This window comes from Mus caroli, unplaced genomic scaffold (genome assembly GCF_978045245.1).
Source record: "Mus caroli unplaced genomic scaffold, Mus_caroli_1 scaffold_2, whole genome shotgun sequence".
Classification (NCBI taxonomy): domain Eukaryota; kingdom Metazoa; phylum Chordata; class Mammalia; order Rodentia; family Muridae; genus Mus; species Mus caroli.
The window spans coordinates 119,908,072-119,935,592 of NW_028227257.1; the positions used below are offsets into that span (position 1 = coordinate 119,908,072).

General features: G+C 46.0%; 1 protein-coding gene across 3 annotated transcripts in view; it reads left to right on the plus strand.

Moving 5' to 3' along the window:
- Itgb6 (integrin subunit beta 6) overlaps positions 1–27,521 on the plus strand; it is a 124,739-nt gene that overhangs the window by 447 nt on the left and 96,771 nt on the right. Inside the window, exon 1 of one of the 3 annotated variants that reach the window (XM_029474427.2) lies at positions 16,403–16,529. The exons of the other annotated variants lie outside the window; for them this stretch is intronic. The gene's annotated coding sequence lies outside the window, so the exon portion shown is untranslated. Of the gene's footprint in view, positions 1–16,402; positions 16,530–27,521 lie in introns of those variants that run through there. 3 annotated transcript variants of the gene reach the window in all.

Genomic DNA, 27,521 nt, shown 5'->3' on the forward strand with positions numbered 1-27,521 from the left:
TACACTCAGACCCACACGTGCTATAATCAGCTGCTTCAAGAACTTTGTAGTAGTCAAAGGACAGTAGTTCATATATTTATATTCACTTGATGCTTGGTAATATGTTTGGTATCATGCTTTAATCATGAATTAGGTGGTCTTTTTAAAGAATATTTTAAGATACTTGCTTCTGTTTGAAGTGACTGATTCTCTTTTAAATGGGTGGTGAGACTAGACTTCATTGGTTCTTTCTGGTATTCCCAAAAGGCACAAAATGACTGATCAACTGAGAATATATATATATATATATATATATATATATATATATGTATATATATGTATACACATGCATATATATGTGTATGTGTGTATGTTTATATGTAGGAATATATGTGTGTGTTTATATGCATGTGTATATATATACATACATATATGTACATATATATATGTTTGTATTGACATGCCAATGTGACCAGTTAACTTTAGTGTCTCCTGGTTATACAGTGGTGTTTTAATGTCCAGCTAATACAGGAAAATCATGGGGGAAGAGGAGATGGGAAGACAGTCACTCCTAGCTTCTACAGAGAGCATGTTTTATTTCTGTGAGTGGAAAGCCTGTTGTCATTACCATTCACTGTGAGAACTCTAAGTAAGACCAATACTGCATTTTTTAAAAATTCAATATATGTGAAAGGTTATTCATCTAAGAAATGTACCCCCTAAAATTAAGGACTCGCAGACATAACTATATTGTATTGGCCCTCAAAGTGTCTAAAATGGGCAGGATATAGATTCTGTTTAGAGAGCAATAGTTTTTTCCTCACTGTTGTGGATTCTGGACAGCTACAGCAGATCATAGGAATTTAATACTGAATTCCAACCATAAAGTCACTTGGTCACACTACAAGCATTAGTGTCTGCTTAAGTAAAATTGTGTGTGTCATAGTGAAATACAAATCCTGTCTTCCCAGAGCAGTTCCTTCCAGGGTAGCCTTTTCTCTCTGACTTCTGCCCTCTAGTGTTAGCAGCATGAAGTGCAGTCTCAAAAGTTTAAATTAGAAATATAATGATATTTTTGCGATGTCTCAGTATTTTCCCCAGACACCATACGTTAAAGCAAACTTACAGCTAGATGTGCTGACTGGGGCATCATGTGATGTCAGGGATTTTTCATCTGAGGATTCAAACCCATCTTCAGACCTCTAAAGAGCCATTGACTTTGTGTCTAGTTCTTAAGGGTTAAACCCCTCTTCTGCTTTGGATCCTTGCATCTGAATTTGCTTCTATTGTGATATGCAGAAAGGTAAATGATGCTAATAACTAAGGCATGCAATCAGGCATTACTATGACATGTTCCCCAAGGCGGGGGGGGGGGGGCGGGGGGGGGCATACATTTTGATTACGTAAGAGGTTCAAGGTTTTTAAATTTGACTCCAGAAAAAAAGTGACTGATTTCTTAAAGGCCTTCCAGAAAGCTGGTGCATGTTGACAGTCACAGAAGCCCTGAGTCAAACTCAGGGTCTCACCGTGGGGGACTATATTGCTTTGACTACACTACTTTTTCTTTACTGAAAACAAATTAGGCTTCCAAAGCTGTCTGTAGCTATTACTGCTACCAGGAAAACCGGCCCCAGCTGATTGTGAGTGCTAACAATAGACCAAGGTCATCCGGGGACCTACCCGGACTGCTCACAGGGACAGTACCCACACCTAGCCACAGTGCCTAGTTAGCTCTGCCAAGCTGGCTAGACCAGCCAGGCCAGGCAAGACTGCTATTTTCAGTCGAAGTTCCTAAGAGAAAGCCCTTGACTGCCCTTCAGGCTGCCGGCATTTAATTTTCTACTCAGTCATTCTGAACTACTTTCTGCCCTACACGAGACGACCTTTCTGGCTCACTTTGTCCTACCTTTTAGGGGAACCCTACGGCAGGTTCACAGGTATGTCATACTGTGACATTAAAATGAATCTTTTGTGGAACAGGAAAAAAAAAAAGCTCACCCACTCGTGGTTCTATGTCATCAAATTGCTTCACCGATTGCCTGCACAGGACACCTCAGGCTCTTTCAGACTCCCTTACCCTCTTTTCGTCCCAGCCTCCAGCCACAGCCAGGCCAGGTCTTATCCATGCAGATGGGCCAACATCTGCTGGAGTCCTCTCCTCTCCCATGGTCGTGTAACTACAGGTCATCTTTTCTCCATGCCTCCAACCTACCACCATCTTAGGAGCTGATCTGGAATTATAACCCTGGTCTACCGGTTTGGGCCTGTTTATCCCACTGACTTGGGGAGCTAAAAGACTAACTGGGAATGTCTTGGGGAGTAAGGAGTTAAGTCAAAAGGTGGAAGGAGCAAGGGTGTGCTAGTGGCTGGTGTTTGCTGCCTTGTGAGGACAGCCTAATGCTGCAAGACTTGGAAACCAAGGGGATATTCACACAGAGACGGCGGCGTGCTATGGGTGGTAGTGTATGTGCACCTTTAATCCCAACTCTCAGAAGGCAGAGATAAGGAGATAGATCTCTGTGAGTTCAAGGGTAACCTGGTCTACAGAGCAAGTTTCAAGACATCTAGGGTACACAGAGAAACCCTGTCTTGACAAAGCAAACAACAACAACAACAACAACCACAAAACCAAAACAAAAAACAAAACAAACAAAAACCAGAGACAACCACCGCAAGCACCTCACACCTCACACATGCTACGCCTCCAGACTTGCTCATTGAATGACCGTACACTTGGATCATCTGTAAATTCCCCGTGTCCATGAAGGGTGAACCTGGAAAACTCAGCTTCCAGCCCTGTAACTAGCACACATCCTCCCACTGTTCCCCGGTGTGTGATCTAGCCCTTTTAAAAGAGGCATGCAGAAAGGCTGACTGGGGGAAACTGGCAGACTGTGCTGGCCCTCTATCCTTGCACAGGCTTCCTGTGGTCAACCGTGTGGCTAGGTAGTCACTATGACCGCAGCGCGGAACAGATGAATGGTAGAAGGCAAAATCTGGCCTCCAACTGGATTTCTCAGCAATTGATTGTTAGGCATAGCATGTCCTATCTTTTTTTCCTTTCATCCCTCATTTATTTGCTCAAAATTCTTGGCAATTTGGGTTAGGTGTAGTGGGTGTGGTTCCTTTGTAGGTCTCTTTGGGGCCCAGATGATCAGGGCAGGCTGAGACTCCTGTGAGCACATGTCATGGAGAACAGGCAGTCTGTTGGCATGTGTCCTCAGCTGGGTGGCCTCACAGGTAAGTTTAACCCTAGTTTCACCTTTGCCCCACCGTTGCCCCATGGATACACTGTAGCAGTAGCTGCAAGCCTCCGGTTTTATTTTTCAGATCCCTGCCAGTTTGTACCAGTCTGCTAGAATCCCTTTGTCACATGGTCCAAAGCAGAACTAAGGAGTAGAGATAGGAAGAGTCCAAAGAGGCTGCTGTGTACAAAGGCATGGGTTGGGGGCCATTTCTCAATCTACTGCAGAGACCATCTCAGGGCTGTCTTTCTGAAGCCTACGTGTAAGTCTGAGGAGGCCCCTGTCTTCCTCAACAACCACCACCACAAACCATGACACTTGATGTAAGTCTGACCAGACACTGGAGAGAGGGCTCTGTCTGTCCTAATGAAGGCCAAGCAGTCCCTCCCCGGCTTTCTGAGGACAGACAGATAACAAACACTCCTGTAATAACCGATGAGCCCCCCCCCCCCCCAGAGCTTACAGGAATGGAAAGACAAGACGACTCCAAAGATATCTAAGGAAGAGAAACTGTGACATGTCCTGTGAGGTACAGGCAAACATACTGTTGCAGAAAGTATTGGGGATGTAGGACATTATTGGGTTCCATTCTTTCGCAGCAACGAGGCAGTGTGGTCCACATGAGCTCCCTCCCCCTAGCCACATGCCCTCCAACTGAATGCAGTCCCCCTTGATTCCTTCTGGGATGTTCGATGACCTCAACTACCTTTTAGAACTAGAAGCAGGTGTTGGTTACCATTTGTCCGGCTCTGAACCCACTGTGAAGAACTGGGGACAATATGCTAGTCTCCACTGAAAATGAGAAAGCTAGAGACACATTAGCAGGCTCTGAGCCACTGAAGGAAAGGATATTCATATGTGAGAAATATATGTGGAGAATGTGTCTGAGTAGGAAAAGAAAAAGTACCTTAGAGATGCTATTACGTAATAGCTTTATCCACTATCCATCTGTCCATTCACTTCCTCCTTCCTACCTTCCTTCCTTCACATTGCCTACCCAGACCCCCATACTCATCTGAGGTTTTCATTCTTGATGCATGAATACCTATTTCCCAAGCCAAGTCTTGAGTAACCTGAAAGGTCTTTCTTCTTGTCACTCTCTGCACTCTGGGCAAAGTGGAGAGGGCATCCTTAAATATCTGACTGATGGACTGGAAGCTTGGCTCCGGGTTCTGAAAGGGAAGGGGAACCCCTTCTTTATTTTGCCTGAACCAAATGGCCAATTCACAGCCTACTCGCTGCACTTTAACCAGCGACAGCTGGAGCTTGCGGCTTGCATCCCGCCTTCTCATCCTTAGTCCATCTGTAAGGGCAGGAAACAGAAGGGCACCACACGCAACAGTCACAGACACTCATCAAAGACAAGCCACTGACACAGAAACTGAACAAGAAAAGGCTTTCCGGGCTGGCGGTGGGAGTCACGGTCAAGCGCATGCTCAGTAGCCACCAGCAGCCTCTGCCTTAGTCTTTGTGGGTGAGGACGGAGAAACAAGTCTCCTTCAGTTTCTCAACAAATGGCTTACTTCAGGAAGCAAGTTAGTGGTGCGTCAGTCAGTGACCAGCCCAGCTGTAGTGATGTTGGTATGTCATGCTAGGGATTCTATCCATATCCCCGGCTGGCTCTTCTCCATTCCTTTGTGGAAGACTGGAGTCAGACATCTGCAGGAGCATCCATTGGCTGCTTAAAGGGGCGAGGGGCTGCAGTCTGGAAGAAATTTCAGGGTTCAGGGCTCAAGTCTAGGAGGAAAGGTCAATTTTGCTATTTAGAACCAGGGCATTCTGCCTAACTTAACTGTGGGGCAAAGCTTCAAATAGACTTGGGATTAGAAATTTGGACATCTAATATAATAATTCAGACTTGTATGACCTCTGAACATCCTTTAATTCTGAGAGGCAATTTTAGTAACAATCCAGTGTACAGATTGTAATTGTACCCACTGTAATGTCTCCCCCCCCCCCGAGAACAATTATTTATGACTCCAACAGGAAATATCACAGGGTCCTTCTGATCAAAGGATAGTGTGGAAAAAGCTGCATCTGTGGGCTGGGTCCAGGTCTAGGTCCTACCTTTTAATGACAGTGTGGAACTAGGCAAGTACCTTGACCGATGGGGCCCTTTCCTTCTTTTTCTCAAATTAAGGAAAGTTATTCATTAAGAAAAAGGTGCAAATCTCTTATAAGATATTAACAGGGCTGAGGGCTAAAGAGATGGCTCAGCAGTTAATAGCACACAGTTACTGCTCTGCCAGAGAACCCAAGGTTCCTAGTGCCCACATGAGATGGTTCACAAGTGCCTATAACTCTACTTCCAAAGGGTCTGACTCCCTCTGGCCTTTCCAGAATATGCATGCACATCATGTGTTTAAATTAACACAGGCACATATGCATAAATAGAAATAAGAAATGAATTTCAAATGGCTGAATTAGATATGGGGCTCTAGCCTATAGCCCATTGCTCTAACAGAATAGCTGGAGGCAAGCAATCTATAAAGGACAGAAGTTGATTTTGATTCCTACTTCTGGGAGTCCAAACAGATGCTGTGGATATCTATTTAGCTTCTTGTGAGGATCTCGCCCTGTTCCATACACATCACTTAAACTGACACAAGGCAGGAAAGGCAGGACACAGCATCACCACTGACTTTGCAACAGCCTACCCAAGATGACTGGTGAATTCTTAGGACCCACATTAATCCCTTCGAGACAGTAGTGCCCTGTGACCTGACCACCTCTTTTTAAGGCCCCCACCACCTCTCTATACCAGTATGCTGACAACGAAACTTTAACCTGAGTTTAGATTGGGACAAACCATATCTAAACCACAGTGATATCACGACGCAGGAGAGGACTGGCCAGAGTGACCCCATGAGCATCTGCAGACTCAGGGCTAGAGCCTGGGTGTAGCGACAGCATCTCCTCCCCACCCGCAACCCCAGCAGCTGCTGGCTGGTGACTCTCCTCGGCTCAGGCTTACTCATTTGACAGACAACGTGAAGCAGAGCATGGCAGCTTAACTCAGCCTCTCAGGGCCCTTGTCTGTGTACGCTTCGGCTTGGACCAGGTTTTTATTGAACTCTTAGAAATGTATAGGCATATGCCAGGGCCTGCCTGGCATTCTTCAATAGAAAGAATATAGGAAGGGAATCTATGGGAGCTTGGCATGGAGGTAGCAGGCAATGCTGCCCTTCCTGCATCTCTGGCCAAAGCACTCTGCAGGGGCCTGGCCAGGACACTGATATGTGATCCTCCTAAATGCCTTTGAATGCATCTTCTCTCCCTCCCTCTCCCCTCCCCCTCCCACTCCCTCTCCCTCTCCCCTTCTTTGTCTCTCCCCCCCTCCTTCCTGTCACATCCCTGAGCATCACTCCCTAAAGCCCTTCACTCTGAGGACTGAGGAAGAAGAGTATGCACCCAGAGCGACATTGCTGTGGAGCCTTATTCTAGAATAGCCTCATTAGTCTCACCCTTCCTACCAGAAGTTCCTGGGAAAGGCAAGCACTCCAAGAACCATTTAATGCAGAGCACAGGGTGTGCTTTAATGATTAGCATTTGGTAGCCAAAGGAAACAAAAACACTCCACTCGTCGTTTGGGAAAAGGAGCAGCCTTCACAAGGTGCTTGTGCGTGCACATGGGGTGAACACGCACAGGCTTCACACAGACCTCAGATACTCTGAAGTGTGCCAGCCGACTCCTCCACTCTGTGAATACTTACTGAACTGGCAATTGTGTCTTAGGTTCTGGGAATACAGCAGCAAACAAAACAGATGTGAATCCTGGCCTTGGGAGCTTGCAGTCTAATGGGAGGAGGCTGAGGCTGAACAATAGACACGGATAAATAAGGGGAGTAGAGGGTGAGCTACAGAATGAGAGAGGAACACACAGCAGGACAGGAATGGGGAGAGGACTCTCCTTTACAGGGCATATGCTCATTAAAGTGACTTCTAAGCAACGGGTAAAAGGAAGAGAATGCCCATGGGTAGAGAATAATGTTTCACTTAGCCAGTGCAGAGGCCCTGATGCACAGGAAACGCAAAGGGTTAATGAACAAAGGCAGAAAAATGAGGGTTTTGAGAGAACAGTGGCCAGACGGGTAGGCCCTCGGAGACTGATGTATAAAGTCTGCATTCTTCTCCAGGGCTCTAGGAACACACAGTGACACAGCCCGACCTAGGGTTTAACAGGGCTCCACTTTGGCATTTGTGGTGAATTTCATTGTAGTTCAGATGAGACCACAAGATCACTTGCATTGATAACAGCCACTTCTGCTTCCTTCCTGGAAGTAACTCAGAATTGTTAGTCTTGGTCAGTTCCCGCTTAACTCTGCTGTGTCCCATGTCATACATCTCTGTCTCCCAGGAGCAAAGTCCCTTCAATCGCATCCCCGTGGATCTCAGCATACAGATGGCCAGAGAGGAAGATGAGTCCCCTCGTTCCCCTGCAGACTCCCAAGAACTCAGCCTTCACCTAGCAAGATGCATTAGCACTAATTAATGCGCTCCTTTCAGTGTCTTCCCTGTGATTAATTCTGGGTCAGAGACAGAAAGCCCGTTCCATTATGGTTCTTTTAAAAAATTATTATTATTCAGGCTTCTAATACTGGCATGAACTGCGGGTGAATTTCTGAAGTCATGTTCCCTGGCTGTCACAACGAGTAATAGGAAAATTCAATTTATAAAAAAAATTAGGCGAGGCAGCAGAGGCATGCTTTTCGGTCTAGAACAAAGAAGATCAATCCTGGCACAATGGCAGCATGACATTTGTGGACTTTGAAGATTCCAGGCTTCCTCTTCATTAATTAGAGAGAATCAAGAGTTCTGCTGGTTAATTATTTGCAGAAAATCGTGCGCTGCAAAGCAGATGCCAACTCACGGCTGCTCCAGCCAGCTGCAGCTCCCCCATGGCAATTAAGTACTGTGTCAGCCCCTGGCTACATCATCTTGTTGGCAACTGTACACTCAGATGGCCACTACTGTCTAACACCTACCCCAGCCCCAATCGGGCAGAAGTGTGGTCATGTGCTAGATTTTCTAGCACAGAGTTATCAAGAGGTTAATAGTGCTCTGGGGCGGCGGGGGGGGGGATGGCCCCACACACAGGTAGAACTTTCAAACACTAGCCACCACAATAGTTGAAAGCTCTGAGTCACCTACTCTCTTAAAGAGTATGTGTAGTGGGTCAAGAGGTATTCCCATGTTAGGGCCAGTGACACTGATACATTGTGTTTATAGTTTATAATTTAAATACACAGTGATATATTGATATACTAAAAGCTACAGTTCTTTTCAGTTACTAAGGTAATAAATGCTTACAACATCAACAGGAAGCAATGTGGAAGCAGGTAAGGTACAAATTGTATTTTTTTTTTCCTGTGAGCCTTTGGATCCCAGCCTCCTGAAATACAGGGGTGTCTTTCTAGACTCCCCTTAGGCTACAGGTTTGAAGCAGTTTTCCCATTACTCAGACGCTGACAGACAGGGCAGACACACAGCCACACTGCTTTTCTGTTAGCCCCCCTCAGCTTCTCTGGGTCCCCAAACCCAGCAGCAGATGCAACATCAGACTCCAGGCCCAGCTTTGGAGTCTTGTTTGTGGCTCTGACCATGTGGTGTAGAAATGCAGGGATACTGGCATCTGCCTGTATGATTTGAACTAGAGAACAAGGGGTAAATGCAGTAACAGCACTGTTGGGTGAGCACTGTGGCCACGAGGCCAGCCTTTTATTAGAGCACACATAGTGTTGGGAAGAGCACGGAAGGACAGTAACCTCAGAAAAGCCACCAGTGCTGTTCAAGGGAACAGATGGTTTCTGTCCACTTGCACCTGCTGGGGAAACAACCAGGATACAATATTACCACTCTAGAAATAGACTGCGCCTAACCTCAGCCCAAGCTCAGCCGGAGCACATTTATCACCACCAAGGCAGTAGACAACCCAGAGCCAAAACACTTATCTGTCTTCTCCATCAGTTTCTTGGGGGAATTTATCCAAAGGACCTCAGAGCTAGATCTAGACTGACCAGGGTATTTGATTGGCATTTGGAACCCTCTGGCAATGAGGCGAGTGGCTGTCTTGCACGGTTTTCCCCAACGACCCAAATTGCCTGGGGTGTTTTGACATATGTTGTCAAAAAGGCACTTGGGTCATTTCATAGCCCAGTTATTAAAAGTATTTTAAACTCTTTCTGCAGGCAACTAAGGTTGAAGGTTAACCTGGCCGACCTCAGATGTGTTCTTAAGTTACTCATCTCATCCAAAATAGAAGTTTGTAACTTGTGCTCTGTCTGCTGGACTGTTTCTCAGATTAGAGAAGTCTCTGTGTGAGGGGTGGGTGGGGAGAGAGGTGGAGGAAGGTGCTGGTGGTGTTCTGATGGCCCGCAGGCTGCTGGAAGTGGCATGGTGTGAGCCCTGTTCTGTTCCTTAGCACTTTGGTGTGATATCTGCTCAGGACTGGGCTGTTTGTTGGTAGTGTTTTTGTGACACAGGGCATGATTCTTAGCTTAATGTGTTCACTTGGCTGGGCCAGAACACCCAGTTATTTCTTTAAACCCTGATCCAGATATTCCTGAGATAGCTGTTACTGACATCTGCTATCAGCTAGTTTTAAAGATTGCTCTTGATAGCCTGGCTGGCTCACATTCCTTCAATCAGCTCAGGCCTTTAAAGCAAAAAAAGAATCCAGACTCAAATCCAATAGCACTAGCCCTGATATTCCAAACTTTCTAGGCCTCTAAGGAGTTTGGATTGGCCAGCCTCAAGAATTGGATGAGCCAATTCTTTAAAACAAAACAAACAAACCCCAAACACCAGACAAACAACAACAAAACAACCACCACCATCACCACCCACAGGCCTCTGTGTGTCTTGTGTATCTAAATTCACCCATTATATGTCAGAGAGCCCTGCCATGTGTGGATAAACCCTGCAAGTCACTCATCCCCTGATCTAGGTGCAGGGCAGTGTGCTAAGTGCTCGGTGTAATAACTGAACAGGCAGTCCCTGGTCTCAGGCAGTGGCTTAAGGCAGGACAAACAGAAGAGCCAGGTGTCCTGAGTACGCAGGCTCTGTGATGCTGAACGATGGAGAAGCAATACTGGAGTACCAGGAGAAACACACCCTTGAGAGGAGAAAGCTGTCTTATCCACCTTATCTGCAGGTGACTTTCTTCAGAATTCCCCTCTCTGGTGTGAGTACATCTCTTCAACATGACCTCACTTCCTTTCCTGAAGGCGTGGGGTTTCCCTTCAGCCTGGAAGCTTCGGGAAAGGCCTGGTTTGGGTTCCTTACTGAACACAAACACAGCATAGGCAAGGTGCCTGATAAGGGGACTCTCTTTGCAGAGAGTCTTGCCACCTTTCAAAAGTAGGTCTTTAAGCTATGTTATCTTGTTCTTTTAAAAATCTCATTTAAAAAGAAACACAAAGAAAGCAGCAAAGAAACAAGACTATTGGAAGGGTTGAAGGGAAGGGAAGGGAAGGGTTTGTTAGCCTCTCCCGGAAGCGAGTTCGGACAGGCTCCACCAGGCTGAGACCAGCTGTCACCAGGACTCTCTTTCTGAGAAAGAACATGACCAGCCCTTTCCTCTTCCTCTGAGATGGGTGGGTAGTGCCACAAAGAGAAGAAAGAGCTCTGGTTAATCACCAAGACCTGTGTGTGCTGCCAGAGTTCAGGCAAAAGGGACTGAATCCGTAGAACACACCCTGGGTGAATGGAAAATAAGAGTCAGTTTCTTCCCGGAGACTCGGTTTTCAGTTGCTCTAAGACAGTCTTATAAATATGATGCAAACCTATAATGAGTATGATTTACAGATCACCTCCTAGAGTTTTGCAAGACCATTCTTGATGGTCCTAGAACCATTTCAATTTCCACTCAGAAGCCCCAGCATGGCAACCCTGCAGTTTCCATGATTTCAAAGCAGCTCTTGTCTGAGAACTTCCACAGTCTGCCACCAAATAATGCCCTCTGCAGGAGCATCCTTTCTCCAATCTCTCAGGGACTCCCTCCCACCCACTGGCCCACTACAGGACCACATGAGAGAGAGCTCTGACCAGACTGCTAGAATCCCTCCACAGCCTCCCTTTCTCCCATACCCACTTCCTCTTCATCTCCCCCTTGCCCAGTCTGAGCTGACCTGTAATTCAGGTTTAATGTCTGTCTACAAGTGTGCTGCTCTTTGGAAGATTATAAACTACTTGAGATCCTTAAGAGCTATGACGTTTCCACTCTGCAGCTTCTGCTGTTTCTAGGGCACCAACATAAATATAGGAGGTGCAGCCATTACAGCCGACACCAACATGAACGAACATAAGAGGTGCAGCTGTTACAGCCGATACCAACATGAACATAAGGGGTGCAGCTGTTGCAGCTGACATCTGGAGAGGTGATGGGGAACAACAGGTGGTTCGCCTGGAGTCCTGTGCCTAACCCAGGTGACCTGACTCAGATAAAAGCCATCTCATAAACTGCAGTTCATGTTTTATAGCACACCACAGCCTACAGTCTATGTGAGCATTTCAGTTGATCTTTAAAAATATTTTGAATTATTGTTTATATATGAACTGGGCAGTGTGAAAATCCAAGGCTCATAGAGGCCATGGCAGGAATAGGAGAACTGCAGGTCAGACCGGCTCTGCGGGCTCCATGGCCTGGCTTTTCCTTGTCCTTTCCAAGTGCCTCCAAACTTACACTGGGAACTGAGCCTTACTTTGGGTCCACGTGTTTCCCAAAGGAGACTTGGTACCCACTGCTCCCACCCCGAGGCCCCTCAGGAATCATGAGATGGCAGACACATATATCCATGCTAAACATCTGCTGACATCGTTTTCCAGGTCTTGTAAGTTTCCCCTGTTTTCACAATTCAGATATTTGCCCTGAATTAACAGTTGGTTCCTCTGCTGAAAATTATCCACCCACTTTCGAGGGAGAGTCCATGAGCCAGTACTGATGTTCAGCATGATGAAGGGCAAGCCAAGCGACCCTGTTTGTTTCCCCTTGAGGGGTTCTTCTGTCATCTGAGTGATGTAGACACCTGGGAGGGCTCTGCCACCCACAAGTGCTCTGGCGATATCCTAGCCATGGATGCCACCATCATTCAGCAGCCTTCGTACTGAAGACACAGACAATGAGGGGGTCCATTTACTTCACACTTCAGCTTCTCACACTGCTCAAGCTGAGACCAGTGCTTTATAAAATAAAAGTGGTGGTGGCGGCTTACAGCTTTGAAGGCTGAGAGTCCTAGCTCAGGTGAGAACCTTGGGTGACCTCAAAACTTGGTAGATAGCATCACCCAACTCAGTTTATGCTGACGCAGCCAGCAGAAGAGAAGTCATGAGGTGGGAAAGACTGAAGGAGGGGCCAGGATCCCTTAGTAACAGCTGTGTTTGTAGTGACCAATCCTGTTAGAGAACTAGTCGGCTCTTACGGGAAAGAGTATAAATCCTTCCCAAAGTGAAGTCCCATGACATCATAGTCCCCCTGGCCCCACCTAATGCTGTGACTCTTTAATACGGTTCCTCATATTGGGATGACCACCAATCACAAAATTATTCTCATTGCTACGTCATAACTGTAATTTTGCTACTGTTAGGAATCGTAATGTAAATATCTGCTATGCAGAATATCTGATATGTGACCCCTGCCAAAATGTTAGTCAACCTCCAAAAGCAGTTGCAACCAACTGTCCTGGCTCAGCCAGTACAAAGTGGAACAGTCCTCTGAGCGAGGAGCCAGGCTGATTATAGGGAAGATAGAAAGAAGATGCAAGAGACAGCTATGGGAGGGATGCAGGTCATTACCACACCAGCAGCAAGTATATTTCTCATGGCCTTCAGTACTGTGGGAAGCAAAGCCACAAGCTAATAGAAACAATTTTGCTAAAATGTACAAAAGACATGTGTTCCCATCCCCCAAACCTCCCTGTTCCTTCCACTGAGAATCTTCAGCCCCTTACCTTGGGACTCAGCCACCTCCTCTTATCATTCTATGCCTCAGCAGGCCAGGAAATCTGCCAACAGGCCCTTACCTGCCTTGACCCTGCCTAGCAGGCAGACCTTTTCTTTCTCTTTTTTTTTTCTCTGCTTCAGAGAAGTAACAAAAGGCTCCTGACACCATCAGATTGAGACCCCGTGTCTTAAAGCATTTCTCATCTTTCAGTACCTTTACAATGGGAGCCAAGGTTCTGGCACGTGATCCTGTAGAGAAACACCACATCCAAGCCACAGAAACCTCCTCTAAGCCCGGACTTGGTCAGCCTGGATGCAGCTACCTTCATCCTTCTGAGAATACAGGAAAATGGCAGACACTCCTTTGGTCACTATCCTGTCTCCTATTGCAATACTCACTTGTATGGGAGGGATAGTGCCTACACAACTTCAAGAACGATTCAGCTCTGTTTGGAGTGTTCCTTTCTCAGCATATGACCCCCGTTACAGGCTTTCCTTCCACCTGCTCAACAATGTCACTTGTACTAAATTACAGACCCCTTCAGTCTTTTAGTACTGTCCTCACACATTTGTTAATAAGAAGAAATAAAGCCTATCTTGATGTTGATGCACCCTGGTGAATAATGCCTTCCCTCTCCAAACACTGAAACTGATCCTGTGCTGATGAGCAGTTAAGGAAAAGTCTTTCCCCACAATCCTTCCTTCTTAAAGGAATCCTGGCAAAGGAATAGTCATATGGAAGTCTTAATAGGTATCCAGGAGTGCTAATGGGCCCTACGACAATGTTTTATTGCTATCAGGAATGGAAAGAGCATGTAGATACAGACTACTGACTATCAAGGCGATTTGAGATGTCAACTACAACTCCTGTTCCATAAGGTGACTGAGGACTTTAAGTGGGATGGTGTATGAGAAGAGCTTGTTGCACTGTGCAGCAGCCGGTGATTACAAGGGTCCATGTATCGTGCGCCATCACAGTAGGGTTACAGGAGGTCGCTTGAGAAGGGAAGATCTGTGGCTGTGAAGACCTTTCTTGCCACTTAGTAGCTGTGGGAATTTAGTGGACTCATGCTCTGCCTATAGTGGGTATGGTGGTTTGAATATGCTTGGCCCAGAGAGTGGCACTATTAGGAGGTGTAGCCTTGTTGGAGAAAATGTGTCACCGTGGGTGTGGACTTAAGACCCTCCCTCAACCTAGCAGCCTGGAAGTAAGTCTTTCCCTAGCAGCCTTCAGATGAAGATGTAGAACTCTCAGCTCCTCCTGCACCAGGCCTGCCTAGATGCTGGCCTGCTCCTACCTTGATGATAGCAGACTGAACCTCTAAACCTGTAAGCCAGCCCCAATTAAATGTTGTCCTTATAAGAGTAGCCTTGGTCATAGTCTCTCTTCACAGCAGTAAAACCCTAACTAAGAAAGTGGGATTGATAAGGACTAGAAAGTGGAGTGGGATTTGGGGCAATGGCCAGTGAGTACAGAGCACACACACACACAGGTGACTATACTTCCAGGGTGGCTATATGCCGCTGGGTATTATCTCATCCCTATGTGTGTGCACCATGATGCCTTCAGCAGATCATTTCTCAGCTTATGTATTTCACAAACATTCTTGTACATCTTCATCACTCATAAAAATATTATATAATTTATATAATTATACTCTGCAGATTTGAAAGTTTAAAAAATATCTATGTGCTAACTTAATGATGCTAGAACATCATAGACCATTTAACATGTGGAACACACTCTTGATGGAATCTTTCCCTCACCAGGCACACCTCGCCTTGAGAAGTACTAGCTACGGTTCTCAGAAAAAGTTATTTAAGTTCATGTCAAGGAGACTGTCTAGCTAGTTGTGGGAGTGTGAGCACTTCAGGCAGGGGGACGAATAACGGAGGAATTAGAAGGGGCTTCTTGGTGCTGCTGGAAGTGATCAAGAGCAGAAGGCAAAGCCAGGCTGAAAAGGACTTGGCAGACCTTGCCTGTGGAAGAAAAAGTCGCACTGCTGTGAGTTAGCAACATCCACAGGTCAATTAGAGTGCCACTGCTATTAGGTGCCACCCACTGCTTCTTTCCTCCTAGCTCTGATGTCACTAAACACATGGGACACTAAAGGTACCATCTTGCATGCAGTAGATCTGGCAAGCTCAGGGTGTCAGTGCATTCACATATAGAGATGGGGACTGAGACATCTATGAAAGAGTAGACCTCTGGGTGGCAGGGACAGGGAACACACTTCAGGCAGGAGGATGAGGACTAATAATTGAATGACATCTGCTATACCAGACAGATGGAAGAAGAACATTCTAGGGGCAAGAGTCCACCAGGTAAGACAACACTGTTAGGGGTGTGGGACAGTTGAAAAGGGAATTTGGTCAGAATGTGTAAAGACAGGGGAGGTATAGCTTAAGTTAGATCTCGGAGTCTTGGAAACTGTAAAAGGCCATCTGGCAGTCTCCATCCATTTACCCGTCCATCTGTCTGTCTGTCCACCCATCCGTCCATTCATTATCCATAAGCAGTTAATGAGCATCTTAGTTAGTCGGGGTTCCTGTTGCTATAATGGAACACAGTGACCAAAAGCAAGTTGGGAGCGGGGGCGTTATTTCCCTTTCTCTTCCACATAAGTCAGAACAGGAATTCATAGCAGGGACCTGGAAGCAGGAGCTGACACCGAAGCCATGGAGAAATTCAACTGGCTTGTTCCTCATGACTTGTTCAGTCTGCTTTCTTATAGAACCCAGACTATCTCCACCCACACTGGGCAGGGCCCTCCATCGTCAACCATTAATTAAGAAACTGCATTACCTTGTGTGCCTACAGCTGGATCCTACGGATGCATTTTTCTCAGTTGAGGTTCCCTCCTCTCGGATGACTTTAGTCTATGTAAAGACAAGACAAAACCCTAAATAAAACAAAACAAAGCCATCAAGAACAATGAATATTTTTCCAGTGCACCAAACACTCTTCTACTGAGTGCTAGATGCTTGAGGAGAGAACAGTCATACAATAGACAGTACACTCATCTTTACAGAGCTTACAATTCTGGTGTTGAGAGGAATACTAGCTAAATACATAGTGAGCATCAGGTCACGATCAGTGCTACAGCTCAGGGTAAAGAGTGGATTCCATTCCAGGAATGGGGGGTCAGGGGTGGCTAAAGGGCAAGCAAGCGTGAAGAAGGATTGGGTTCAGTGAGCACAGGAGCCTGAGAGAGTCCCATAGCTGGGCTGAACACCGAGGCAGTGTGAGACCGCAGATGGAGAGGATGGTGCTCTCTCTAGGCCTCTGTAGAAGTCGAAGCTGTATCCTACTGTGATGGGAACCGGGCTCTTATGCTGCTGGCAAGGGGTGTCGAACCTGCCCAGGTAGGAGGGTTACAGAGTGGGAGGACACGAGTTGTGGTTGAGGGTAGTGGGCAGAAGGAAATTCTACATGAAGACAATATGCTTAATTTGGATGGACAAGGGGCATTCTGGGTGGGTTAGGAGTCTAGGACTCCATCTTCCTCCTCTTCCTCTTGCTGCTGTAGGTGCCTCCTGGAGGGGGAACCCTGCACATTTGACGTTGGGAAAGTGGCTTGGGTAGTAGGTGTGTAGGATTGCTACAGACGCTGCATATAGGATGGGAGTTCAAGGCTCGGGCAGGAAAGGAGCAGTTTTAACTGGGTGGAGGGAAGGAAGCAAACAGCTAATGTGGACCAATGGTTAACACTGGAGGCTGACACAGGCTAAGAAAGCAGAGGGAATGAAGCAATTTGATAGTTTGGTTCATGGATCTCAGCTCATGTATGTGGTTGGAACTCTCTGTAACATAGGGTACACTCTGTGGGAGTTGAGATTTGGGAAGGGTGTTTTCATTTGATGCATGGTCAGGATGGAGATGAGGAAGGCAGAGAACTTCATTTTGGTCCTTGTTTTTGCTGGGGATTGCGCCCCAGACCATGTACATAGTCAGCTGGTGCTATCTCCTTGGGCTATATTCCCAGCCTTTTCTGTGTGACAAGTGATTATTATCAAATGGTTGGAATGGATTTCCATGCCGGGCATATTTATTTTATTTTTAAAGATGAAATCTCACAATGTAGCCCTTGCTAGCCTAGAATTTGCTATGTAGATCAGATTGGCCTCAAACTCATCAGAGATTCACCTGCCTCAGCTTCCAAAGTGCTGGAATTAAAGGCATGTACTACCACACCTAGCTTTCTTTAACACTTTTTTATTTATAGTATACCCTATCATATATCTTCAATAATTCATTGTCTACCCCTTTCAGGATACAAACTATATGGAAGCAGAAACGTCCTCCCATTGTATAACTCAAACAAGGAAGAACACCTTCAAACCTCAAAGTTTGCCTGGCCCTGTTTGGTAGCCTGTGATCTCTTGCTTAAATGTCTACATAGAGAGGAACAAAATATTCTATGGAGAAAAAAAATTTTTTTCCTACAGAGAAAATGCTGTTCAGGGGTATTGGCAACTATCAAAAAATTCAATAATTCCCCTTTTGGTTTTGTTTGCTTAGATTTTTTTTTAAAATCAATGTTATGATGACTGAGATTTGGGAATAGGATCAATACAAGTATGGTAGATATTTTAGTAAGTCTTTGTCTTCCTACAAATGCCGCTTTACCATAGTGCACTGTGCTATCATGGAGTTGAGCTCCTCTTAGTAGGGTGAGCTGGGGGGTCCTTAGAGCCTCCATGCTTTGGATAGAAGAGGAACAAACCTTCAGGGAGCTGGAGGCCCTTTGATCTTGCCATCTAGATGAGTCACAGAGTTGGCCTGCCAGGACACCACTTCTGCATCCTTTGAACATGGATGATAATGCTTGTTCTTCTTGACCTCACTAGACAGTGAGCGGGACCGATAGCATCTTAGAAGAGAAGCTGTTCATAAGGATTTAAAAACTCTAGATGAGTGGCAGTATAAATTACCAAGCAGTTACATCTGGCCACCATGTTCATAACCTAGGGACTAGGGAAACTTCCACCTTCAGACAGCACTCAGGAAAGCTGCAGGCTGGTGCGAACGAAGCAGGATCACTCTGGGGCTGGCATTCTTCTGGAATCATTATCAATAACAAAAGTGGGCAGCTCAAATCTTAAGAGCTCTAAAAGCTGTATTTGCACAAGGAGAGGCCAGGAAAGAACAAAGGCTGTGTTGAGCGAGTTTTATATTTCTTATCTACGTTTTTTCCCCTGACTGGATAAGGCCTTGTGCACTTTAGAATTGGAAAGGGGGGTGGGGGTTACAAGCATTCAGGGTATGACCCAGATCAAAATCTTCCTGTGTCAACTGCAGAATAAGGAAACATTCTCCCAGGGGGCCTGACTCAGGTATCTGGAATGCAGACCTGTCTATAAATAACCCAGGTATTCGGCACTCTTATTATTTTTTTTTTTCTGCCTGAGTTATTTGGGGATTTCAGTTCACTCTAGTAAATGATTAGTGCATGTCCTTGTAGAATAAATGCTGTGCAATGAGATGAATTCAAGAAGGATGACAACCATCTGAGCCATCACTCTTGTCAGCTGGAGACCCCTAGGCACTCAGCATCATTTACTCTGAGACTCCCCTACTGATGTGCCCACCATGGATTCCTCAAAGGCAAACCCAACTATCCTTGTTCTGCTTAAATGCTGGCCACACAGAGCAGGAGTTTGACATAGCTGTTCTGAAGGATAGACCATGTCCCTGGATGAGCACTAGTTCCCATGTGACTCTACAGCTCATCTATGTAAAGAGGGGACTTTCCAGCTTTGATCATGCCACATGTCAAAAGCCAGCAACCACCAGTCCAGTTTACCACTTACCGACCATTTTACCAAGCAGGTCTTTGTAGACAGCTGAGGCTGCGTGCTACACAGAGTCTCAGGCAGGCTTTACAATTTACAAGTTTACTATGTGTGCTCACAGGTTTTATTTCAGTGGGGTTCATCAATAGGTAAGCAAGTCCACAGACACCCATGAGAACTCAAAGGGTCTGGCCTTTGGGCTTACATTGGAACAAGTCAACAACTAGCTGGAGCTTGATGGTGTCTGCTACCTTTATCCAAGGCATGGAAATTTCCATTTTTCAGTCTCTACCACTCTTCTCTGGTCTCTACCTCCAGCTGTTCTACATGGTGGCATCCTCCAGATCCCTGTGGCCACCGGCAAGTCTCAGTAGCTGGGTACACAAAACTCCCTGCTAAGGATGTTTTCTTAAAAATCTGTTGAAGTGGAGATGGATATGGAGATAACAGAGAGAGTCGGGGAGAGGGGAAAGAGAGTTACAAGAAACACCGAGGGAGGGAGGGAAGGAGGGAGGGAAGGAGGTAGAGAGGAGAGAGAGAGAGAGACACAAGACAGAAATTTATGTGCTAGCATGAAGTGGGTGAGAACACTACTCCTCACACAGAAAGCCATTAGCTTCCTGACAGAGGGAGGGAACTGCAAGCCAAATGCACCTCTGGAAAGACAAAGGATTAGGCAGGGCAGTTCCCGAGTCTAAGGGGAAGATAACAGAAACCACAAACCTGAGCCAGATATGCAAGTGAACGTTTTTCTAGAAGTCAGACCAGAAGAAAGGAAAAAGAAAATGAGGTACTTGTGTTTCATTTGGACCAATTAAAAATGATTTGGATATATAATGTCCTTTTTAAAAGGTGATCACACTAAACCTTTAATATTCGATGCACAGCTGATACTTGTACATCTCCACTTAGACTCTTCACCTCTCATGGGCCCCATGGTTGGTTACATATGGCAACAGCATACTGAACAGACAGTAGAAGGGCAAGAAATGGTTGATCAACTTAAAAGTTTTGCCTAGAAATCTCCCAACCACTTGGTGGGGTTCAGAAGAGAGCCACCCTTATTAAGTCCCAATTCTGTGCTATATAAAAATATAATAACTTGTTTTATTGTCACTTAGGCGTCCCAGCTAAATGGTAGCTAAAGGGTAAATCTGATGAACTGGGCTCACGATCTTGCCTCAATTCCTTCGACCACTGTTGTTTATGCTCAGGGCGTCTCAGTCTGCTTTCTCACCTCTAAAACTCTGAGTAACTGTATCTAGCTTAAGAAGCTATTGTAGGGGCTGGAGAGATGGCTCAATGGTTAAGAGCACTGACTGCTCTTCCAGAGGACCTCAGTTCAATTCCCAGCAACCACTTGGTAGCTTACAAGCATCTGTAATGGGATCCAGTGGCCTCTTCTGGTGTGTCTGAATTGAGAGATCGTGTACTGATATACATTAAATAAATAAATAAATAAATAAATTGAAGAAGAAGAAGAAGAAGAAGAAGAAGAAGAAGAAGAAGAAGAAGAAGAAGAAGAAGAAGAAGAAGAAACAGCTATTGTGAAGTTCATAAAAATGCCTTATGAACTATGACTAGAAACATTTAGCAAAAAGCAGATTAAGTTTAGGTGTGTTTCACTGACTGCCCCCAGTAAGCTGGGTGCTTTGCTGTTGTATCTGTCTTCATGCTTAGAATGCTCTGAATGGCACTGTTATCCAGTCCTTACAAGGTGGGAAACCAAGGCTCAGGAAATTAGGTATCAAGTCATACAAATGGAGAGTAACAGGACCAACCTCAACTTTGAAAATAGGTTCGATTTTATTCCTAACAGAGAGAAAATGACTCTAAATGAATGTGAAACTCTCTGAAACATTTTCATATTTTAAAGATGAAGAAACAAGGATGTTGTAATTATAGGACCGTACGCATATACATTAACAGCCAGAGGAACTTCTAATTGGGCACTATCCAGTCGTTCTGGTTTTATGTCCATTGAGCCCTCTCAGCTGAAGGTATCTCTTGCCCATTGAAGTTTTTGTTTTTGTCCTGACAGAATCTCACAATGTGGTTCTAGCTGGCCTGGAGCTCACTATGTGGAGCAGGCCTAGAACTGAGAGAGATCCACGTGCCTCAGCAGTGCCGGGATGAAAGGTGTGTACCAGCACACATGGCCTTAGGTTCATTTTAGGGTCTCAGATAAAAAGCTAATCCTTGAGACTGAGCCTTTTCAGTGGAGGTTCAATGCACTATGGGTAAATCCTTAGCTACTGATGGTGATACCTCACTTGGCATGAGTGTACCTCCATTCCTCTTCGTATTCCCTGGGGACTCTCTCATGAGCTCTAGCTCCAGCCTGACTCATGCAGATAATAACAACAATAAAGATTACGATTCCATAACCACACATATACAAAGTATGAGACATTATCGCTTCTACCCCAGCAAGTGACAAAATTAGTCTACAATTTTCCCCTGTCCCTGACAAATCTTCTCACCAAGTAACCTGAGAGACCGCACGAACACTTTAATGGTTACCGGCTCAGTTCTTTGACGCACACTGTTCCTGTTTCCAAGGTGCCTTGTTCTAGAGTGTTCCCCAGTCATATCCTGTGGCCTTTCGGGTCAGGTTGACTATGTCAGGCAGGGACTCGTCTGACCTCCAGCATCTATTACCTCACACACTACCTCACACTGTCATCAAACTACTTCAGAGATTTGGTTTTTTATCTAACTACCCAGAGGATTCTTAAAGACAAGGCCCCTGTGGCTACGTGTTTCGTACAATACTGTACTTAAAATATTTTATTGACTAAATACAGGATATATTTCTGTGTCATGAGGCTGGGTTTATAATAGATATTTAAGTCCTGTTTAATTAAATAATTTTGGGGTTTGAAAACTGCATAGTTCTCTTTGAAGCCACAAAGCTCTGCCATGGTTTGAAGGTCTCCAATTGTCTAATTCTCCTGTCTCGGCCACATCTCTTAGACCTCGAATGTGAGTTATTCAGTCTTCCTGAGTTTCAATTTTTTCTTTTACATGTCTGCTTAAGAGTACTAACACTGTGTGTTATTAATATCTTCAAGCGAAAGAATGAATTGTCCTGCAAAGCATATGATCACAGTGAGTCAGAAAGCAATCAAACTATATGGATACTGAAAACTTTGGCCCCAGGTGAAACTGAAAAATGAGTTGAAAACAGTGGTGCAGTCCTGTGCACCTCTCCTCATTCAGCAAAGCAGCACAGAATGTACAGGGGCCATGAGGAAACTCTCCATGCCCTCAAAGCGATGAGCAACCATGTGTGAGTAAGGCTGAGGAGAAGGAAAAAAAAATGTTCCTGTGTCTGTCAGGCCAGAGGAACTCCCAGTTCTGGGAAAGATGATCGTGACATAGACTTGACTCACTTCTCTGCAGTTTGTCAATAAAAGCCCCTAAGGGACAGTGTGGACTTTAGAGATAACGTCATGATGACATTCAGGGATCCGTAAGTTCCTGGGGCTCCCAGAAGGTTCTGTTCTCCCATCTCCACCCTTTTGGAGGTTTTCGTGGAGTTGGGAAATTAGCAAACACAGTGAAATGGTGACTGTTGGCAAAGCAAGGTTCCCTTTGAAAGTCTGGGTTTGAGGCCCTTAGAGACTGGATTGAAGGTTTTCATGAGAGCAGGCCTTCAGGTTTATACTTAATTGATCTGATATGAGACTGCTATCAGAATACACACACACACACACACTACACACACACCAGCCAGCCCCGCCCTCAGCTGTCACCCTTGTTGCTACTGATAGTTCATCAGGTAAAAAAACAGAACATTTGGCCATGTGCGTGTACTACACTCCCCTCCTTGGGCTGCTTGCAAGAGCCTCCTTTGCTCTTCAAGACTGTAATTTGAAATATTTGAAACCGAAGGATTCATCTGGCAGTGAGGGTGGGGAGGGCATCCTCTCCTTTCTGTTGGATGTACCACTGTCTAGGCAGCTTGGTGACCACCTAGTCCAGACTACCTGCGCCTGAGCAGGCAGGAGCTTCTGCGGTCCATTCTTGTCATCTAGAGATACTGGAATCTTCTCATTCTCCTCGAGGGCATGTGACCTATCAGTAAGTCCAGGCAGCCCGACCTGTGGAGACCCCAAGGCTGTCTGTGTCCTCCCGGATGGACAGGACCACGCTGTACTAGTTTCTGTCTTTCTTCCATTCAGCTGCAGCTGAGTTCTGCCTTGCCCCTCCCTAGACTCCATCCTCAGGGACTCCTCTGTCAACGCTCTAGCTGCTCCCAGACTGCTTGCTCTCCATGCTCCTTTCTCTGCAATTCTCTTTCCTCTGATCTTTGCCTGGTTGGATCTCCTTCAATCTAATTTTATCACTTACTCAGGGATGTCTTACCTGGCATTCTGCTTGAAGGACTCATCTAGATACCCCTTATTATATCACCCCAAATCAATTGTCTGCAGACATTTTACTATTAATTTTCTTATTGATTAATTTATTTACCATTCATCTCTTCCTATTTAGATATTGTCTAGGGGGGGGGGAAAAAGAACTTCCATGGAAATTATATATACCATTGTGGCCTAGGTTGGTCTAGAACTGAATGTAGCCCAGGCTAGCCTGGAACTCACTATGTAACCTAAGCTGGCCTCAAACTCACAGCAATCCCCCATCTCGGTCTCCTGAGTGCTGGAATGATTGGCATAAGCTGCCACATTGACCTCACTAAGCATCTTATTGGTCAGTGGGCTATTAGATGGCCAGTAGCCATTCCACAGTATCTGTGGGGCATTAGACAAAGGTCTAACCTCTTACGATCCAGAGTTGGCCACTTGCAGCAGTTATAACTTTCAACTTTTACTTTAGCTCATTCAACCCTTGTAGGACCATTCGAAAAGAAATCGATGGCCTTGCTGCAGAGATACTGTAAGCTGCATTCTACCTAATGCTAGGAAAATGAGTTCGCTTCCTGGAGGGGCAGAGAGAGTGCTGGGTGGAAATAAGACCCAGAAGCCTGGGATTCACCCACAGTCTCAGCACAGCTGCCAGTGAGGGCAAACTTGTCTTTTAGCTAGTCCAGGAGGATCTGGCACGTGGAGGATGGGCCCCAAGGAAGAATGGGGGCAGTTGGGGCAGGATTAGGGAGGGTGGCCCAGCAAGACTTGGGCCCTAGCTGAGACTAAAGCCAGAGCCAGAAGCCAAAGCCCAGCAGCTCTGGGATTCCAACTATGAAAGGCAAGCAGAGCAAGTGGGTGAGGGTGCTTTTCCCAGCAGGCAAAAGGGTCATGGTTAGAGGAAGGAGGAATGCAGGGAATGTGGGGCTCTGCAGCAGGCACTTGGCAGCTGAGCAGAGACTGAGGGTTAGCTTCATGCCGCTGGAAGATATGGCCTACATAAGAGATGTGTGGTAAGAGTTTGCACGAGCTGCCCGGTGCTCTGAATTGTTTTAGCTCCCTCAGAGCTTTCTCTCAGGCCACCAGTTCTCCATGTCCTCAGTACCCCAAAGCTCATGTGCTGATGGAAAGACTTAGCCCCAACAGAGGAACTGGGACACAAGGCATCAACATAGTGACAGCTTCCAGTGGCCAACAAACCATGAACATCCAAGATCTACAAACCGTTTCTGAGCATGTTTGATTCCTCCTGTGGCCTTATCCCAGAAGGAGAAACTTTGGGAAAGAAGATTCCGGGAGGGCTGGGAGTTTCTCAGCTGGAGCAATCAGCTAGAAACATTTGAGTAGAAGTGAGGTCTAATTGGCCCCCACAGACTGGCAAGGCCCGGGGACATTTGGTTACACACCTGCCAAGAAGGCTCAGCAGACAGGTTCAGACTTACCCAGTTGGAATGCAATTAAGTATCAATGCCAAGGGGAAGCCAAAGGCAACAGTGGGCAGAACAACAACCCTGTTGTGGAGCCCAGCATCCCACAGGCTACCGGCATGATGCTCCAGGCCCATCTCTACTCAGCTTCTGCATCGAAATAGGCATAATTAATTAATATGAGCAGACTGTAATCGCTCTGCCCGGGGGCTGCAGTCTACACACATTTACAAAATATGGAAAAAGAGCTTCCTTCTTATGGCACTACAATTCCCACGGAAAAGATCAAAATATCTGTAGCAGTCAGACTCCAGAGAGACTTGAGCTACGAAGTTATTATTTCAGAGTTAAATATGAACACATGTAACTTGTCTTTTATATTGTTAGCAAAGTAATTTCAGAACGGGATCGGAGGACAGAGGCTTTACCTTAGTGCTTGGTATAGCCTGGAAAGTCTGGCTGGGATCCTGCACATAGTAGGTACTCAGCATGTGTTCAGGAAATAAAGGCTCCTTCTGATCTTGTGCTTAGCTCCAAGGAGCAAAACCATATAGTGTGCTATGACAGACACACTTAGCTTCTGACACCCAGCAAGCCAGGTCCTTTTCCTCACCAGCCTTCTCAGGAAACAAACTCTACAGAAACCCAGTTGCATCGGAGAAAAATGAGAGGATGAAATGGTTCCCCCATGGCATGATTCAGCAGTGTCCGTTCTGCAAGAGTCACACGTTTGATTTCACTCCTTTTGTTGGAAGTGGTGTATGCAGGCGCGTGCGTGCGTGCGTGCGTGCGTGTGTGTGTGTGTGTGTGTGTGTGTGTTTACATGTGCATGCATGATCTATGAGATGCGTATACACCTGTCTTTATGTGCTAGGTGAACAGGATGGCAGACATTGTTTCAGCCTGGGGCCACAGGGGTGAGCATTGCACATGCCCCAGCTAAGCAGCTACAATATAAGTTCTTAGGTACGGGAACTGTAAACTTAAGCTTTGGGCAAGGTGCAGTTGTTGTATAGACCTATAAAGCAAGAGCTGTAAAAGCAAGCCTTGAATCAGAGCATGGGATGGGGCGAAACAAGAAGGGGAGGCTTTGTAACAAAAGGCCATGACAATGTTCACAGTGTTTTAAGAGACTGGCTGTAGTGGCATAAGGGTGTCACATCTCTAATTTGCCCTCCTTAAATGAGCCACCCTGCGGCAGTTTATCTGGTGATGCTGGTTGGTGTGCAACCCAGACAGAGTCACCACCAGCCTTAGGACGTCTGTCTATCTGTCTCACAGCTGGATGTCACCTGATGGGTCCCATAGGGACTGTCAGGGTAGCTCAGGCAGTTTCAGGATGGCAGCATGATGCAGTAGCCACGGGACCCATTGTGACTGCTGTTGCTGCATAGCCTGGCTGCAGTCACTCAGAAGGCGATGTATCCTTGAGGAAATATATCAGTCCTGAAATGGTATCCAGTCATTTTAGAGAATCCAGGTTACTTGACACCCTGCCTTTATACTTGTAAGCTTTGTAGTATTCACCTGTTCGGGTGTTCTAGAATCCCATCAGTCTGAAGTGCTCAGAAGGACTCACAGGTGGGCTTTGCTGGCTCAGTGCTTGCTCTGGATAACGAAAGCAGCCCTACTTTGAAAACGGAGGTTCTTTCCATTGGCTGTTCTTTCTGAAATGGCAGTGACTCATGTGTCCCATGAACATGAGAGCTAAAGGTGAATGAATCATCCACATGACAAGAAATCCCTGCTTTGACCCTGAAGACGAAGGTATAGAACTCAAAAGCCAAGCCAGACGTGACAGGGACAAGCCAGCTGCCCTTAACATCCCCCAACCAGAGCCGAGCCCTGCTAAGCCTCAAATAAATTTAACCCAGCTTTTCTCCCAGTGCCTTTCATTTTTATTTATTACTACCCATCGGGCCAGAAGCAGAGCAGTGAAATCATTTCCAGGGATGCTTGAATTTTCAGGGTATTTGCAGGCAGCCGGGGAACAGCAGGAAGAAGGGTTTATAGATTCGCATTATCAGACAGGCAATTTCCCAACCCTCAGCTTTTGAACTTGATTTCAATTAAATAAATGTACAGGTGTTAATGAGACCAAATCTCTGAATCACAGGGCAGGGGTGGGGCACTCTCATAAATCCAAATAACACCCCAACCCCAAAGCACTGACATCATTAGAGAGAACACTGCAGGTGGGCCTTCCAGACACCTAGGAGCATGCCTGAAAAGGACAGAGACCTCAGAGGTCAGAAAGGACTGGGTAGGTACGGAAGACACTGGCACACCTAGTACCAGGGTAGAAGGAGGGAGTTTATACAGCACAGTGGGTCTCTTCAACCACAGAGGGGCAGTATCCATGCGTGATTTTCTTTTTTTAAGTTTATTCAGCTTCATATTGGCTATTTGAGTTCTCATTTAAGCTAGGCTTACCATTTCTGTGCTAGTCATAGTGATAGCAGTGGCTGCGCCTTTGCTGTAAGCAAACTCCAAAATGGCCTCCGATTTAAACATCCTTTCTGCATGCTTCAAACCAGTCTCTCATCTCACCTGCCCTCACCCTTTCCGTATCATATCTATGGATCCGGCCCCATTAGCTCATTTGCAGCTTCTGGCACACAAAGCCTCCTGACAGGCAACCCATATGCCCTCCCTCTCCTCCAGTGATGCTGCTTGCCTCTTGTTGGGCTTCTCCATTTGAGTTAGCTCCTTGGAGAGAACCACTGACTATATCCTAAATAAAAGAGCAAGTGGCTTTTCCTACT